The sequence below is a fragment of the Eublepharis macularius genome, chromosome 13 (assembly GCF_028583425.1).
Source record: "Eublepharis macularius isolate TG4126 chromosome 13, MPM_Emac_v1.0, whole genome shotgun sequence".
In the NCBI taxonomy this organism is placed as follows: domain Eukaryota; kingdom Metazoa; phylum Chordata; class Lepidosauria; order Squamata; family Eublepharidae; genus Eublepharis; species Eublepharis macularius.
The window spans coordinates 18,534,105-18,548,186 of NC_072802.1; the positions used below are offsets into that span (position 1 = coordinate 18,534,105).

A 14,082-nucleotide genomic window follows, 5' to 3' on the forward strand; every position below is an offset into this window, starting at 1 on the left:
AACTCCTGCTCTTCCATGAGGTGACCTTGGCTCAGTGCCTAGGGTTGCCCGGTCTGCTTACCCTTCCAGCAGGAGGGAGGGACCTGGCACTCCCTTTCACACCATCCTGGGAGTCCTCCTCATGTACACACAAAGTGCGTGCAAGCCCCCGTACCTGCATGATGATGTCACTTCTGGGATGTGACATCATTGTGTGGGTGCAGAGGCACACACAAGCTTTTCAGCAGTCCGATAACAACAACATCATCATTCGATTTGGCCTATTTGAGGCCCAAATGGCCCCCTGCAAAGCATGGGAGTGCTCTTGGGGCAGCACGATGACATCACTCCCAGGAAGTGATGTCATCACACCGCCCCAAGAGCATGCCAGAGAGGCCCACCAGAAGTGTCATGTCTGCTGCTTGACAAACCCTTTGCAGGAAACATGGGATAAAGAGGCCAGTCAAGCCTAGAAAGGCTGCTCATCATCACTTGCCCAAGCTGTCAGAAAGAATGGGTCTTGAGCTGCTAGCCAAGTATTGGACTTCCTGGATGTCACGTTGTGATTTCAATTATTCTACAAACATTCTTTCGCCAATTACTGCCAGAGCAGGCGGCAGCATTCAAACATCATAAAAGAATAATTTAAGAACATCAACGTTCTTTTAAAAATATAGTAGATAACAGCCATGGTTTAAAATGCCAAAAATAATAATGAATCCAGCAAATTAAGCACCCTTCTAAAATGGATGGTTTTAACTAAGTTTGCAAGAGACTTGGCCAGCTGAGTTTTCCTAAGAAGGGAGTTCACCCCAGAGAAGATAGGAGATTTCACCAACCTTGTTTGCTCCTCCATGAACCAGCAGACCTTTTTCAAGGGTAGCCCCACATACATACCTACAAGCAGGGCTTTTTTTCCTGGGAAAAGAGGTGGTGGAACTCAGTGGGTTGCCCTCAGAGAAAATGGTCACATGGCCGGTGGCCCCGCCCCCTGATCTCCAGGCAGAGGGGAGTTGAGATGGCCCTCGACCATTTTCAAGAGGTTCCAGAACTCCGTTCCACTGCGTTCCTGCTGAAAAAAAGCCCTGCCTACGTGCCGTCAAGTCACAACCAGTTTGTGGCAACCCCAGCAAGGAACTTTCAAGGCAAGTGGGAAGCAGAGATGGTTTGTCATTGCCTTTCTTTGCAGAGGCCTCCTTGGCAGCTCCCCATCGAAGTATGGACCCTGCTTCGCTTCAGAGATCTGACAAGATCAAGCTACACTAGACCACCTTCTCTCTCAGCCCCACTGGAATATTCTGACTTAGAAGTTACTAAGGCATGCACTACACCGGCTCCCCAGAAAAGAGCAGCACTGGAGCAACTGACATCCCTGGAAAAGGGTCCTTCTGGCTAAAGCCGCCACCACATGAACATCCAGTAGCAAAACTGGCCAATGGGAAGGGGGATTGCATCTGGAACATGTGGAAGATCAACTCCTGGATCAACTAGACCGTCCACCATTGAAATCTCAATCTTACAGGACTGAGAGTCTCTCTACACAATACTTTTGACACGGGTTCTTCATGTACCAGGAGATGCAACGTTAGCCGGACAGTGTAGTTTTAAATGACAGAGCTGGCAGAGATCACTCTGAAGGGGACAGATTCTCTCACAGCCCTCCGCCACCTCTGGCATCTTCCCTTCCCCTGCCAAGGCTCAGTTAATTCAAAGTTTTAAGTATCAGGGACAGCAGGGTAAAGCCTCTGGAAGGGGAGACAGTCCAGCATGCCCCTCCGGAGAGATCTCCACCAGCTCTGTCTTTCAAACTATGCTTCCCACCTAACATTGCATCTCTCAACACTTGATGGACACGCACTTCAGAGTCTCATATAGAGCTCTTGCTTCCATCATGACACACATATCGGGCTTCATGCAAATGCTAAACAGCATGGGACCCAGGGCCAAGCTACACATGACGAATGACACTTGAACGGCAAGTGGATTGAGTGGAGGGCAAGTGAACAGGGAGAAATACACTTGCCGTTCAAGTGTCATTCGTCATGTGTAGCTTGGCCCTCAGTTTAACTTACAGCTTGAAACATGAGGCTCAATTTTTAAACATCATTTTCCAGCGTATTTCCTCCCTCCCCTCCATCAGATTTCTCCGTGTCTCTTTCCGTACCCCCAGTCTTTCTACTTCACCTTGTCTTTAACCAACTTATCAATGGGAAGAGACGGTTGACTGTGGGCCAAGCTACAAGTGACAAATGACACTTGAACGGCAAGTGGATTGAGTGGAGCGCAAGTGAACAGGGAGAAATACACTTGCCGTTCAAGTGTCATTTGTCACTTGTAGCTTTGCCCTGTGACACTGATGCAAGCCGCTCTTTGTTGGGCCATAATCCATTTGTGGTTCCAGATTGTCTACCTGAAGCAGGAGGTATTAAAAAATAACTGAGCCCAGAACCTCTTAAAATATAAAACAACTGGGCCTCCATACACTAGTAGTAGCTGGGTAGCAGAGTAGCATCAACTGCAGAGAAAACATGATGGGCATTTGGAGCTTCCTGGCTGGTGTGAGAGAGAAAAATAACAAACTTAGCTTAGGTTTAGAAAAGAAATAAGAATTCTTTATTATAGGAACTCCATACTCTGATAGGAAAGAGGAGAGGGAGAGATCAATCTACCTATTTAGTCTAAGGATGCACATGGGTTGCAGGACAAGTCCTGCATTCATGTGCAAGATGGAGAGAAGAGAGAGTTGTGGGACAAAGAGAGGAAGAGGAGGATGTCACAAGGAGGAAGTCCTGAGAACAGCAATCTACACATCAAAGGATAGTTCAGGGCAATAAGGAATAAACAGATGCTCTGACCTTTCTAACTCTCTGGCTTGTCCCCCTCCATACCCTGAGGAAAAGGACAGCGTTAAATCCTCCTCTTCTAACAGAAGGAGACCGAGACAGCTCTGGAACAAGCTAAGCCAAGAAACCGCTGTGGGGTTGGTGGTACTCTCAGAGCCACTCGACTCACACTTGTTCTGTGGCAGTGCCGACAATGGGTGCAGGACCCTCTGTAAGCTAGACAAACGTTCTACCACAACACCACAGTCCCTCTGCAAACAACTCTGAGATAGTTTAGGCTAAGACTGTGAAGTTTTCAACTTCAGTGTCCAGTGTCTTCACCTTCCTTGGCCACAGCACCAGAAGTTTGCAAGGCATTACTTATAGCTGAAAAGTTGGATAGAACCCCTCTTGCTTGCCATTGTCTTTCCTTCTATACGTCTTTGTGCAAAAAGTTTGGAGCAGGAGTCCCCAGTCCTGTTGAGCCTGTGAGAATGTTGAGAGCAGGGGATGGGTGCTGCCACAAAATGACAGAAAATGCCTGCCACGGGGTGCTCGGGCCAATCACAAAATGTTGGGACATTGCAAGCCAAGCATCCTTTAATTATGGAGTCAGTTGTTTCTGAGTTCTCCAGCTCCAATGAGGTGGAGGAAAGCCAGGATTGGCTCTTTGCTTTGAAGAAGAGATGCTTGGGGGGAGAAGGAAGTGGGTACCAGGAAGCCCCCAAATGGGTACCATGATACCCACAGGCTCCATGTTGAAGATCACTGGGTTAGGGTCAGGGCTTTTTTTCAGCTGGAACACAGTGGAACGGAGTTCCGGAACCCCTTGAAAATGGTCACATGGCTGGTGGCCCCGCCCCCTGATCTCCCGACAGAGGGGAGTTGAGATTGCCCTCCGCGCCGCTCCAACTCCAGTGGCACAGAGGACAATCTAAACCCCCCTCTGTCTGGAGATCAGGGGGCGGGGCCACCAGCCATGTGACCATTTTCAAGAGGTTCCGGAACTCCGTTCCACTGCGTTCCAGCTGAAAAAAAGCCCTTGTTAGGGCCAAGGTTTTTGAAGTGAAGGTTGAAAAACTAGGGAGGGATCCTGCAATATCTTCAGTGGGCTCCTGCCGCCCTCTATCCTGCTCTATGGCTCTGAATGAAAAGTGTCCACAGATGCATTCTAGCAACCAGTTGCATTCTGAATATAAAGAACAGCAAAAGGCAATGGACACACCCCCTCCAATGCAAAAGAAGTACTAATCCAATAACACAGTCTGTTGAACAGATTAAATTGATTTTCCACATTGCCCTGAAAGCACATTGGCAGTAATACCCTTCACATTTTTTAATTATTATTCTGTTGTAGAACCGTAGGCTTCCTACAGAATTAATTTGAAAGGAGCTGGTTGCGTAGAATAAAGCCTGTTTTGCTGCCAAGCCCTGGAAACTACTGGGTCATGGGCTAACTTGCCCCCGACCCTCTCAAAACAGCAAAGGTTGTTGTGTCTCTTGATAGAATTTATTAAATGCTTTTTATTTCTTTCGGGTTGTTTACATTGTTGCCAATGGATTCTGTTCTCTGCTTTTTCTCTTTGATTTTTCCACTTGTTTGTTTCTAATGTGTGTGCATGGTTCCATGAACAATTTATACAGCAAATACAATGTATGTTGTTGATATGCATAAGGTAACCACTGCACATATAAACTGAGCCATTTTCACACTGCTTACCAGTCATGGAACTTCGCACCAAGCTCCCGGAACGACAGCGTCTTCCTGGTATGGTTTCACGCAAGAACTGCAGTTCTCGCGCAAAATCGCACCAGGAAGATGCTGTCGTTCCGGGAGCTTGGTGCGAAGTTCCATGACTGGTAAGCAGTGTGAAAACAGCCTTGGAGACAAGACGCAATAAACTGGCAATAAGAACTCAACTTCATTTTACACTAAGCATCTCGTTAATTTCATTTTGTTTTTTGTTGGTTGGTTGGTTGCTTGTGGTACACATTCACTGTTAACCAAGTGATACAGTTCTTAGTAGGGTGTGGAAGCACAGTTGTTAATACCACTAACCATTGTGACATGACCAGGGGTGTGGGGTGCTGGGGATCTAACAACCCTGCCGCTATAAGCACTAAGAACTTGAGTTTCCTTCCCTCCCCCACAGCTCAGGGTCCCCAAGAAACAAAACGAATCAGTTAAAACATAGCCACTCCACCCTTGACTTACTCCTGATTTTCTTAGCAGTCAATCAACAAGCACTGGAATCGGTTTGGGTATGGTTCCTCCACACGTCTGTCCTCCCTCTGCATTTTTTTTTTTTTGTAAAATTTTTTATTGGATTAGAAATATATCATATCATATCATTTACACTCACATTCCTTTAAATTTCCAATTCTAACCCCCTCCCATTCCCCCCCTTTTGTTGACTTCCAACAATTTTCCAACCCCTCATCTATTTTCCCTTTACTCATATGAATTTTACTATATTTATTATAATGTACTTTCAAATTCTTCTAAGCTTATCTATCATATTTGTGCTATTTCTGATTCCTTTCAATAATATTCATTCTGATCACCTATACTCTATTTTACTCTTTCTACTCTCTTCAATATGGGACAAGCAATTTGCCCCACCTTATACATATTTTCTAGTACTTCTATAAACTTTGCAGATATTCATAATAAATCAATCAATTTGACTTATATTCTATATATGTTGCTCCTTACTTCCTTTTACATATCATATCCAATATAATTATCTAATTTCTCCGTTATAGAGCTATTTAACTAGAGTAATCCATTCATATATTCGTTTTACATAAGTCAATCTATTATTTCCACATTTCACCTGCTAATATGTATCCATTCACCCTTTTGCAACTATTATTTACGTCAGAAAGATATTTAGTTTAGCTTTTATCCTTACATTTCTTATAATAATAGCACTACTAATACTCTATATAATAATCCAATATGGTATTTGCTTAGAATTATTCAGTCTACTCTCCCCCCCTCGGTATAGTCACTTCCCTCTTCTCATATTGTGTTTCAGTAATTTTCAAACTGCCACAGTTCTCCACCCACCTCCTGTCCTCCCTCTGCATTTTTACGGTTGTGGGTTTGTTTTCTTTTCTGTGTCCCTAAAATAATCAGGATTTGCAAACAAGGGTGTTGTGGTCACCGATGCCATCATTGGTGACATCATAGTACCACCACCACCCTTTTAAATTTTTTTATGCATTCTTATATCACAGTATCAATATTTATGTATGTATGTATGTCCTTTATAGTCCACCTTTCTCACTGAGACTCAAGGTGGATTACAGTGTGAGATTAGTACAGTCAGCTTCAAGGATATTTCCATAAACAATGCCATAAGGTAAATAAGTTTACAAAGACAGAGCATTAGTAAGAATCCAATACAGAGTTGAAGAAATGCTGAAACAGAACATAAGCAATTCTGGGACTGACATTAGACGCCGTGAAGCACAAGTAGCTCATAGGAACACATATTTAAGACAACAGGTAGTACGTAAAGCAACACAGTGGTGAAGTCTATGGTCCTTAACTCATTAGTGAAACATTTGAAAGCCCCTCCCTACAATAAAAAAGCCTTTTGGAATAATTTGGTTTTGCATCGTTTGCGGAAAGCTAGGAGAGTGGGGGCTCTCTTGACCTCCTCAGGCAGGCCGTTCCACAGGGTAGGGGCCACCGCCGAGAAAGCTTGTCATGTATGCCTGCCTGCAGTACATGCCATGGGTATGTTATGTGCAACCTATTAATCCTCTGACCCTATGGAGAGTTCTGAGTGCCTTTCAGTGCCTGTTATTTGGAAGTTCAGTGTGTTATCTCCCCTTTGAAGTCAAACACTTTAACTTCTGCAGCCAACGGCCTTGAGGCCAGATGCAGCTAGTCTGAATTGTATCTTCCCTGAGAACAGAGATGGTTTCATCCCCAACTTGCTATTGGTGCCTTTCGTAGTCTAAACTCTGATACTTTTTGTCTCTGGTGTTTGTGCCAGAATCTCAACAGGTTAGTAACCTGGGGCGGGACTTTAACCTATAACTAACCATGCTTTCCCTCAACACGTTACTTCTGCCAATTCCACTGTCTGAGCACCTTGAACCTGATAGATCTCTAATGAAAGTTACTTCAACCAAACCACCTGTGTGATTGCTGTGGAGAACTTGGGGATTTACTTGCCAAGGACTGACACTCGTGTGTGGACTGCTGTTAATTTCACCCAAGTACACGGTGGCATCTACGGGAGACCCTGTTCAGATGAGCAAAGCTGCCATGGAGGAACATAGGGAGGGAGGCGGTCCCGTAGGTATGCTGGGCCAGGGCCAAGGCCATGAAGAGCTTTGTATGCGATAACCAATACCTTGAACTGAGCATGGTAGATGATTGGCAGCGAATGGAGTGACTGCAGAATGGGGGTGATGTTCATGCTCTTGCTCGCTCCTGGATAAGCTGGAACTTTCAAAAACAGTGAGCCTGCCGAAACAGAAGATCTAAGTTAGGCATGTACAAAGGGAGGGTTAGAGGAATTGCGTTTCTACCCATTTCTTTTTGAGCTCCGTTGCTAGCTTTGGTGCTGTGCTTAAAAGGGTGAGTGTGAACTTTTTTGTCTTTTCTTTTAAAAAACGCTTTTTAAACATTCTTAAATGCTGGTAGCTGTTCTCTGTACCACACAGATGCCCACTGCTCAACCACACTATCTAAAACAGGTGCCACAGGAAGGGGGTGGTCTGTTGGCAACTGGCTGATCCCCGATTGGTGTACAATTGCAGTAAACAGTCCCTGCAGTAACCAGGTCGTGGGAGACTGGGCACGAGGCAGGGCTCAGAGTGGCAAGCCATCCAGAGGAGTGGGGTCTTGGCTCTCCCCACTTCCTTGCCTTGTGTGGCAGCACAAGAGAGAAGGAGCTAAAGCCCCTCTGAGGGTTGAGGGAGCACCACACGGGTGGCACATGCCAAGCAGAGACTTGGACTGCCACTGGTTACCCCTAGACATCCCAAAGGGCAAGAAGAGGGCCAGCTCATGTGCCAGTCAGGCTCTTCTGCCACTGCCTCATTTCTGTAAAGCCATCTCAGTCCCATTCACAGCCAAATGGATCCATCGCCTTATTCTGTGGTACATTCTGGACCATAAAGAGGCCTTTTATTCAATATACCCAAGGGGTATCCAACCACATGTACCAGCAGCATACCTGATCTGCATTTCCTCCAATTTACATAGGGCATTGCATTTATTTTCACCTTTAGTATACATTGTGTTGCTGTTCTGTAGCAGAAAATGTGTGTGTTGATCTATTCAGAGAAAAGGGTGGACGTACCTAGGCAGCGGACACTGCTGGTCTGCATAGTTAGATACCTCCAAACAACAGTGACTGAAAGGGGCTAATGACTGTTCAGTATCCTTTAGAGAAAACTTTAGTGGGGGAGATCTACATCGCCTGTTCTAATAAGGCCAGCAGAGAATGTCCAAGAACACTGACATGCATATTAAAGGTAAAGGTAGTCCCCTGTGCAAGCACCAAGTCATTACTGACCCATGGGGGGACGTCACATCATGACATTTTCTTGGCAGACTTTTGTTAAGGGGTGGTTTGCCATTGCCTTCCCCAGTCATCTACACTTTACCCCCAGGAAACTGGGTACTCATTTTACCAACCTCGGAAGGATGGAAGGCTGAGTCAACCTTGAGCCAGCTACCTGAACCCAGCTTCTGCCGGGATCGAACTCAGGTTGTGACTGAGTAGAGCTTGGGCTGCAGTACTGCAGCTTACCACTCTACGCCACAGGGCTCTGTGACATTTATGTTACTTACACTTAAAAAACAACTTGATTCCCAAGGGTATTGAATGAGCTAACATCAATCTGTAGGCAACAGCTGAGGACCACTGATATTACCATAATCATGGAGAAAAATGTATGCAACACCCTGCCCCCTGCTACTGAGAACCAGCTGAGATCTTAATACTGTTCACAGAGGATTGGCAGCAAGCATCCTATGACTACTATGACCATATTATTTAGAACTGCCCACCAAGAGCCCCGTGGCGCAGAGTGGTAAGCTGCAGTACTACAGCCCAAGCTCTGCTCACAACCTGAGTTCGATCCTGGTGGAAGCCCGGTTCAGGTAACTGGCTCAAGGTTGACTCAGCCTTCCATCCTTCCAAGGTCAGTAAAATGAGTAGTTTCCTGGGGGTAAAGTGTAGATGACTGGGGAAGGCAACGGCAAACCACCCCGTAAAAAGTCTGCCAAGAAAACGTCGTGATGCGAAGTCCCCCCGTGGGTCAGTAATGACTCAGTGCTTTACCTTTACCCACCTTGCAAGTGGTAGCCATCATACTGAGACTATTAATAATAATAACAACATTCGATTTATATACCGCCCTTCAGGACAACTTAATGCCCACTCAGAGCGGTTTACAAAATACGTTATTATTATCCTCATGACAATCACTCTGTGAGATGGGTGGGGCTGAGAGAGCTCCTAGAAGCTATAAAGGCTGAGTGTAAGGGAAAAAAAGATCGCAAATGAACACACTGTTAGTTATAGAGCCAGGAGGTAGAGGCCAGCACCAGTGGGGCAAACTGGCCTCTACTGGGATGGAGCCAGGTGTAGCAGTGGTGATGTGCTTTTTCTGGGACCAGAAGTGGCCACACCCACCCACCACTGGGTTACCATGGCTTTTGCAATTTTGTTTTAAAAATCATCTAATTCATATCACTATATAACTTACTGCGGTAATAATAAGTGTAACAGGTTCTCTGAATTCTCAATTTTCATTTTTTTTAAAAAAAGAGTGTCTAGCTCTTTTCCTTGTGGAGATATAGGGGGAAAGGCATATCTTCACAGTGGAAGGGGCCAGGGACTTACTATTTTTAAAAATGAAAGCTGCACCTATTATTACAATGGAAGGTTGGAATGGTGATATGAAATTGATTTTTTTAAGATCAAAAACAAAATTGGGGGGGGAAGCATGGGGAGGACTGACTCAATGATGAAGAATGTCCGATCATCAAAAAGTGGGTTGGAGGTACATGGGAATGGGTGGGACAAACAAATCCAAAGGAAACATTATGCACTCAATCGACTCAACATTAACTTCCAGAAAAAGAATAGGAAAAAAACCTGTGGAAATCAAGGGATAAACTGAAGCAGTATGGTGTCAGAATCAATGAAAAACCCCAAACCCCCTATTCCCAGCCTGGGCTAGACAGCTTCACAAAGGAGGTTTTCTTGCCGGAGCAAGGAGCTACAGAAACCTTGTTTCATCAAATAAATGAAGGAACTGTCATTCATTCACTTTAGGAACAAGTTCTTCCATCTCTTTTAAGTTCTCAATGAAAGCCACCACTCTGCTGTGCAGCCTAGCATCTTTTCCTGTTGGTATCAGATTAAGGACAGTGGAGATAATAGCTTCTTTTGGGATAACTTGGTTTCTTACATTTCCTTTTAAACCCTCAAGGCAATTCCAAAGGACAGCTGGATGCTGCATCCCCTCCCACCCAGTTGTATTATTAAAGTTTTGCTATTCTGTACGGAATGAGTCATCAAGGCAGGCTGGACGGAGGAGATAATGCAACAAAGGCTAATGACATCCGAGCGTTTGAAAGCGTGGGGGGGAAATACCCAGCTTCTCCTACTGACTGTGGAGTGGAGCTTATGAAAATGAGCCTTCTGATCTGGTTAAAGTTATTGGTAGGGAGCTACTTTTTCACACATCGGATGACAACTGGCAGGGCCGAGACCTGCATCAGAGAATGCTTGGATGTTATTTTAAAAAGAAGGCTTGCAGCACCTTCGCAATGCAGCAGCCCATCCACACAACCCACCCACCTGATAAGCCTATCAACAAACCAAACTCTGGATCAAGTTTCTCAGCCCACGTCACCGCTCTCTCCCTCCTCCCTGTACATCCAGCTGAGCCAAGTTTCCAAAGCACCCAACTGCTGGGGGCCTGAGAGTGAAAGAAGTGATCTTGATTCCACCTAAGAGGCAGGATATGAACTTTGCCCAGGCACTCCTGCCCGCCATTCAGCAGACGAATTATGATTGGTGGATAGATTCATTAATTAATATCGATTAATAAATCTGATATATCACTTCTGGTAAAAATCTGGAAGTGACATAAAGTAGCTCTAGGAATTGCTGGAAACTCTATGATTTATACTGGATGTGATGGATCATTGTGGCCCCATGTATTCCCACCCGCAACTCTCCAACCAGTTGCCAGGGACTGCCTGGTAACCCGAAGTCAACCAGCTTCTTGGGACTCTTTTGTAGAAAGACCATCTTACTATATCAAGTTAATAAAACTGAAGGGGCAGAACAAAAACATGTAATTCTGTAGACTGTGGAGCAAAAACTTTTGCTATTTTCTGCTCTCTACAAGCACCTGCTACACCAAATACTAAAACCTTTGATGAACCGGTAGCTCTGCAGAAAACACATTTTTGCCTAGGAATCGCCATCTGTTACCCTACAAAGATTTCATTTTCTAAGCATGATCAGTAAGCCAGTGAAGGTATAGCAGACTATGTTGAAGGGCTCTGTCACTTAGCTGAAAACTGTGAATCTAAAGATCTCCGGAATGGCTTGTGTAACCTCTTTCGTATGGGTTCTATGAAGCTAATTAGGAAGCAACCTTTCAACAGAAATGTAAGTTAAGAAAATTTCTTTATACCAACCTTTCAACAATTAGAACAATACAACTATTTTTTCTAACCAAACATAGCTGTAACAGAAAGAAAGAAAGAAAGAAAGAAAGAAAGAAAGAAAGAAAGAAAGAAAGAAAGAAAGAAAGAAAGAAAGAAAGAAAGAAAGAAAGAAAGAAAGAAAGAAAGAAAGAAAGAAACTTGCAGCCAACGATGTTCAGTAAAGTAACTGGTTGTCTTTGAAACCACTCAAGGTAAGCAAGTTCAACTATTTGGATCCTATCACGTGCTACAGTCTTTTGCCACAATTCTCCCAATTATAAAGCAACTGGAACCCAGGCTTCTGTCCTCTTCTTGGGAATTACAGTCCTGAAATAAAAATATGATTCCAGTAATAATACCAAACTAAATGTAACTTGCATACACCGCTTTTAGTCACTATTGTTCACATACACGTGTTTCTGATTACCTTATTCAAGGCAATAAGAGCACATTAATTGTTATCAAGCTCCCCAGAAACCATCCTCTTCCTCAGCTGCTTGGCTGTAGATACTGACTCTGCCCTACTGGGCGAAACCAATTAGCTCTTGGGGGTTACACTTGCTAGGGGATCGGCTCCTCTGTGGAGTTAAGGATGAGGCAATCTAGTGGTGCCTCCTCTCTGAACAGAATCTGACATTTGTTGCATTTGTTGTCCAGCAACAAGCATTAGCTATTGAAACGACGTCATGTGATGCCCGAGAAATAGACCGGGGGGAAGTATGCTGCCTCAAACTGCCCATAAATTGGAGGTTTTCCCAGGCAAGAGGTACAAACACCGAACTCCATTCAAGAACTTCATACTGGGGAGGATCAATGCACAGAATTTATTGCAGCTGTAGAGATAAAAGGTCACATGTGTGAAATGGAAGTCGTCTCTGAGGACAGAGTCTCCATCACAGACAGCAAGTTGCAACACTCTTTTACAGCTATCCCAAGACCTTTCTCCCAAACGACAGAGATCATTGCAGCCTCCGTGACTACAATGGACAGATTACTCAGATTCTTGCAAATTATTAATGTAGATGTTCACTATGGATCTGTCAGGAGGACAATACCCTTGTGCAGGGCTTTTTTTCTGGGAAAAGATGTGGTGGAACTCAGTGGGTTGCCAGCACAGGGCAACTCCTGGCGGGAGGTGGCGCCCCTGGTCTGCACAATGAGATCCCAGGACCACACAATGACATCACTTTGGGTCAGCTGGAACAAGGGGGGAGTTTTTTAAAGTTTAATTGCCCTTGGCAAAAATGGTCACATGGCCAGTGGCCCCGCCCCCTGATCTCCAGACAGAGGGGAGTTTAGATTGCCCTCCTCCGTGCCCAGGGCGCGGAGGGCAATCTAAACTCCCCTCTGTCTCGAGATCAGGGGGCGGGGGCCACCGGCCATGCGACCATTTTCAAGAGGTGCCGGAACTCCATTCCACCATGTTCCAGCTGAAAAAAAGCCCTGCCCTTGTGGGTCACAAAAGAGGGTTATAAATGTCAGCTGGGAGAAACAGGCTCACACCCTTGGGAATCAGTGTTCAAGGGGTGCCTACTGTTTGTCCAAGGCTAGAGGAAGAGCAACATCTGAGTTCCTGCAAGTGACAAAAAGCCTTGGCCACATCTCCACATAGACTTTGCTGGCCCATTTCAGGGCAGAACTTTCCTAAAGGATCCAGCAAAGAAGACTGATCGCCTCCATTCTGCCATGGTTAAGTAGGTTAGGCAAATTTCTTTCTCTAAAAGGTGGCTCAGTCCATTGATTACATTACTGAGGCACAATGTGCTCCTCTAAATGTCAAGGAAAGATTTTATAACTACAGAAAACTACATCTCCAGGTGCATTTCTTCAACTAAAAGGGCTGCCTTAATAAAACATACTCCAGGCTACCAAGTAGGGTTGCCAGGCCCCCTCAATCTCCCAGCGGGAGATTGGGGCCTGGCTCTTACCTGGGGGGGGGGGTGCGCACACGCTCCTGCAAGAGTGATGACGTCACTTCTGTGAAGTGACTTCTGTGAAGTGACGTCATCACACAGCCCTGGATTGCACCATTGGGGGCTGCTGCAGAGTGCAGGAACGCTCATGCACTTCGCAGCAGCCCAAAACGGGCCCAATCCACCCCCACTGGGGGTCTGGCAGCCCTACTACCAAGCCAGTTGTAAATTCCTGGGACTTTTGACTTTTCGATATGGCTCCCTCCAATGCACTTACTTGTGTGTGTCCAATTTGTAAACAAGTTAATTTATACATAAAAGTACTTTTGCAGTGGGGAGGGGGAAGCATGGAATATTTCAACTCCATGGACACTATTCTCTTCCTGACAAGGTCCTTACGGGCGGCATTTACAATGAGTCACACCTAGTAAGGGAGCAAAAAAGAATGGAAAAATTTACTTTTCACTCCAGTATGATTTCATTGCATAAAAGCCAAGAAAACTATATTCAAAAAAAGGGCCATACTGCCATATTCATGTCAGTGGTGTATGTGTATGATGAAGAAGATGCATTCACACATGCATACTGACATGTCAAGTGTATTTGCCAGGCTTCCAAGTCCATGCAGATGGTATCGTGTGTGTGTGTGTGTGTGTGTGTGTGTGTG

At 45.1% G+C, this 14,082-nt stretch overlaps 1 long non-coding RNA gene across 2 annotated transcripts in view; it reads right to left on the bottom strand.

Annotated features, from left to right (window-relative positions):
* The window catches only part of LOC129341037 (uncharacterized), a 52,294-nt gene that overhangs the window by 23,812 nt on the left and 14,400 nt on the right, over window positions 1–14,082 (bottom strand). For both annotated transcript variants that reach the window (XR_008598085.1, XR_008598084.1), the window contains exons 2-3: window positions 7,175–7,287; window positions 5,017–5,093 (exon numbers count right to left, since the gene is read on the bottom strand). This is a non-coding gene — a long non-coding RNA (uncharacterized LOC129341037). The remainder of the gene's footprint in view (window positions 1–5,016; window positions 5,094–7,174; window positions 7,288–14,082) is intronic.